We start from the raw sequence: 5,042 nt of genomic DNA, 5'->3' as shown, positions 1-5,042 counted from the left end.
CAACTGAGGCAGGAAGTGTAGGAAAAATGTGATGTTAGCAATTCTGGTACCACTTTACAATAAGACTACCCTTATAAAGGATTCATAAAGGGTTTATAATGAAGTTATGAATTAGGTTGTAAACACGATATTAATCATTAAGAACCATTTATAAACCAGTTCTAACAGTTTCCTTACATCAACACAGGCTCACTATTTAGCAAGATGACTAAGCCTTATATTAGCTACTTGGCGAGAATCAACTCAGTGAACAACAGATACCAAGGATGCTGGCTGATGAAGAAGACGAAGTAAGCTAGGTAGCCAATATAAGGCTTAGCAGTACAGATAAATGTGGGCTCACTATTTGGCAAGCAACCGGTCACAGTTGCCCTGTTTACCTGTCTTATTGTAAAGTGGTACCGGAATTATTATATGGGCAACATAAAATTCATATCAGATCTCATGCGGCTTCGGTCCCACACTACTTAGTAGTAGGCTCCGGAGTCACCATTCTGTCTAACATGACAACTACAATTAGAAAGCACCAGCTGGCTGGTACAGGATTTACCTTGAGCATTATACTGCCAGTTTTGTAACATTAAAAATGATTACAAACACATTTTAAAATTAAATTGGATTTAGACAAATGACTGCCAAAAATAACCGTCTAGTCTTTGGCAATTAAAGTTGGGATATCAATAGTGCACGTGACGGCAGAGTGTTGTACCTGACTATCCAACTTTGTTTGTCACGGTTAGTAAACAGTACAGTAAAGTACATTTACTCAAGTACTGTACTCAGGTATAATTTGGTCGTATTTTCCTTTTATGCTACTTAATACTTCTCCTCCACTACACTTTGAAAGCCAATATTGTATTGTTACTCCACTATATTTATCTGATAGCTTTACTTATAAGTTACTTAGTTACAAATGTGTGGCGCAGTGGATAAAGCTTTGGTCTGGGGATCAAATGGTCACAGGTTCAAACCCCACTGCCGTCATCATGTCGTTGTGTCCCTGAGACAGTTTACCCCAAATTGCTCCTGTGGGGATTGCCCACAGTATTGAGAATGTAAATCGCATTGGATAAAAACAAGTAATAAGATAATATTTAAGTTAACTAATAAATAAACATTCATTGACACACTAATGCATAGATAATAATAATCCAGTGATTTGATCTGAAATTGGACTTTATGTACAAAAAGTACGTGTATATGTGTACATGCTAATGCTTTTGTTCTTTACTTAAGTTAGATTTTGAATGCAGTACTTGTACTTGTAACAGAGTAGTTGTACAAGTACTTCTTCCGCCACTGTTTGTGTTTAAAGGTTACACACAACACAAGAATGACAACAGAAATAGCTCCACCCGTTAAAGATAACACACTGTCGTTCAAATGTGATGACACGCCTAATGCAGTGGAAAATGTAAGGTTTGAACACCTAAAGCTAACAGTTGGCATTAGTTTAAGGAGCATCCAACTAGCAGCTAAATAAGCTAGTGAGGAGCTATGTTATTACTTACATGCTTTGTTATGTACCGACCTCCAAAGGGAACCCAAGCCGTAGCCTACGTCGTCCTTTTGTGTATAAATATATATCGAAACACGGTGATAATATATACTTGAGAGCAAACGTATTCTTAAAAATGTGTATCTGTCCTCTGTTGCTCATATGCCGGTGCGAAACCAGAAACAAACGTTGTTTACTTCCTGAAAGTTGTCCCGCCTATTACACCGCACAGCCAATAGAATGCAAGGGAAAGTTTTTCAAACGAGACAATATCCAATGGAAAGCAGTAGAGGCAGGATTGTGAAGTATTAAGCACTCATACTGATAATTTTACTTAATGTGCTTTTAATAATACGTTTTCAACAAAAAAAAATATTACATAGGATCTCCTACAATGATTGGTGTAAAAGCCTCATGATTACAACCAGCATTTAACACTCTTTAGCATAATGGGTTTTTCTTATATGTCATGATTTCTATATCCAGTCAAGATGACACAGCTTTCTGTGGAGTGATGATGGCACATGGCAGCCTATATGCTATAAGTATTTTGAAGAGCATTAAGGCATGATAATAATAATAATAATAATAATAATAATAATAATAATAATAATAATAATAATAATATAATACTAATACTAATAATAAAAAGCCTTTCAAGGGACCCAAGGTCGCTGTACATGGTGGACAAACAAAACAAACAGACAATCAACGGGCAAACCAAAAAAATAAATAAAGGAAGCCTGGGGACCAGAAAAGGGCTAGGGCCCGAAGGCCAGGGTGAACAGGTGTGCTTTTAATGATGATTTGAAGATGTCCAGGGAGGCAGCATTACGGATCTCGGCAGGAAGTGCACTCCAGAGGGTGGGGGCCGCAACACTGAATGCCCTGTTCACCAACAGTTCGGAGCGAGAGCGGGGGATGGAGAGCAGGCCCGTGTCTGAGGACCGCAGACTCCGAGAAGGGGTGTAGGGATGGAGGAGGTCCGATAGGTACTGGGGGGCGAGGGAATGGAGGGACTTGTACGTGAGGATGAGTGTTTTGTATTGAATCCGGGACTTGACCGGCAGCCAGTGTAGGTGGATGAGGGTGGGGGTGATATAGTGCCATGGCTTGGTGTGGGTTAGAAGCCTGGCGGCAGAGTTCTGGACGTATTGGAGTCTATCCGGGTTTTGCTGGGAACCCGGACAGGACTCCATTGCAATAGTCCCAGACGGGATGTAATAAAGGCGAGTACAAGAGTTTTCTGCCACAGAGTCAGAGAGTGAATGCCGGATTCTGGCATGTTTTTTAGGTGGTAGAAGGAGAGTGCTGAGACCTTTATATATACAGTCTATGGCTGAGACCCGCAACATGAAAGCAATAACCGGTAGGCCTACTTGGTAAGGAGCATGTATTGATAATCAGCCGTTTGCTTCCACAAGCGAAACGGGAAACAAAAAGAGGTCTGGAGGACTGGTCAAAAAGAACAAATAGAAGCTCTGACTCAACCAGGTGCCCAGCACTGCTTGAGTCACACTGGGAACAGAATGTCCAGCCTGTTAAGAGGCGGACAAAAGTGAGCGGCGAGGACCAGCTCGCCGCTGCACCAATGTCTTGGATGGGAGACATCCTGGACAGAGCCCAGGATGCAGCCAGACCCTGAGTCGAAAGAGCTCGCAGACTCCGAGGGTGCCTGCGAACTCTGACTCGTATGGGCCCCAAAGCAATTGCTTCCACAAACCAGTGGGAGAGCCGTTGCTTAGTAACAGGCTTGCCCTTATAAGGGTTAGCCCAGGACACAAGGGGTTGGTCATTATGACGAAGCACCCTTGATCTGTCCCTGTACGTGCGTAAAGCACGGGCTGGACACGGCAAATCCGGCCGCTGTTCCCCGGAGGAATACAGTGGCGGGGAGGATGCCTCAATGTCAATGTGGTACCTGAACCAACCGCCTTAAGATAAAGGCAGGGTTGGGCTTCAACCACACTCTGTTTGCCCTGGGGCGAACTGAGTGCATGAAGACTGTACAGATAGCGCATGAGTGCCACTGGCTCGCTTGGCAGCTGCCAGGGTCAGCTTCATGTCACACTGTATTCAGGTTGTACCACTCACGGGCCAGGCCCATAGAGCCAAGCGCTCTGGGTGTGGGTGAAAGATCGCCCCCCCCGCTTGGGACAGTATGTCCCTGCGTAGTGGGAGCTGCCATGGCTGCCCGCACAGCAAGCTGATATATCTCCGCTAGCCAGTACATAGCTGGCCAGTGCGGAGCTATCAGGATAAGTGTGTGGCGTTGCTCTCTCACTCTGGCCAGAGTTGGGGGTATCAAGAGCCAGGGGTGGGAACGCGTACAGAAGGCCCGGGGGCCAATCGTGCGCGAGTGCATCCACGCCTAACGGTGCATTTAGATCGCGCATCGAAAAAGAACAGCTGACACTGAGTGTTGTCTTTCGATGCGAACAGATCCACCGCGGCTCTGCCGTAACGCACCCACAGTTGGCTCACAATCCTTGGATGTAGAGTCCAGTCTGCATAAAGTGGTATACCTCTGGACAGTAGATCTGCCCCGAGGTTCATCCCTCCCGGTACGTGCGTCGCTCTCAGAGAGAGGAGACGTCTACCGCTCCATAGGATCAGTTTGCGCGCTAGTGTGTGTAACTGGAGAGAACGCAAACCCCCTTGGCGGTTAATATACGAATTGTGGTCGTATTGTCCTGTCCTCACGAGGACGTGATGTCCCCTGAGGAAAGGCAGAAAGCGTTTAGGGTGAGAAACACCGCTAAAAGCTCCAGGTAATTTATGTGCGCCCGCTGGAGGTCTCTGCTCCAGAGACCCCTCACCGGGCGACCTTCATAAATACCTCCCCAACCTGTCAGACATGCGTCCGTGGTGACCACTTTCCTCCGTGAAAGGACAGCAACCCATAGGCAACACCTCGTACTAGAAAAGTCGGGTGCAGCCAGTGGCACAGTGCCATTACGCATTTCACAGTAACCATCACTCTCCATGGCGCGCAGGGTTTAGTTTTAGGGCGGCCACCCAGCTCTGATGTGTAAGCGTCCCAGTCGTACGACCAGGATGGCTGAGGCCATGAGCCCCAGCAATCGCAGGCATGATCTGAAGAGAACATGTTTGCGCAGCTGGAAAAGAGCGAGACAAGCTCTGAAAGCTTTCACTCTTTCCGCTGACAAGCGAGCTGAAAAGGGCACCGAGTTCAGGCATAAACCCAGGAAGAGTATAGTCTGCGCGGGGCACAACATGCTCTTCTCTGTGTTTATTATGAAACCCAGGTTAAGCAGGTGCTTTACGAGGACATTTGTCTGCGTAACAGCCTCCTGCTCCGACTGTGCGAGAAGCAGCCAGTCGTCCAGGTAGGTCGCCAGGCGAATACCCTGTTGTCTTAACGGGGTTATCGCGGCTTCCGTACATCGTACAAACACCCTTGGACTGAGAGACAGACCGAAGGGAGTACTCTGTATTCATAACAGATCCCCTGAAATGCGAATCTCAGATATTTCCTGTGTGGGTAATATACTGGGATGTGAAAATACGCATCTTCAGGTCG

The sequence above is a fragment of the Gymnodraco acuticeps genome, unplaced genomic scaffold (assembly GCF_902827175.1).
Source record: "Gymnodraco acuticeps unplaced genomic scaffold, fGymAcu1.1, whole genome shotgun sequence".
NCBI classification, from domain to species: Eukaryota; Metazoa; Chordata; class Actinopteri; order Perciformes; family Bathydraconidae; genus Gymnodraco; species Gymnodraco acuticeps.
This window is presented reverse-complemented; position numbering follows the sequence as displayed.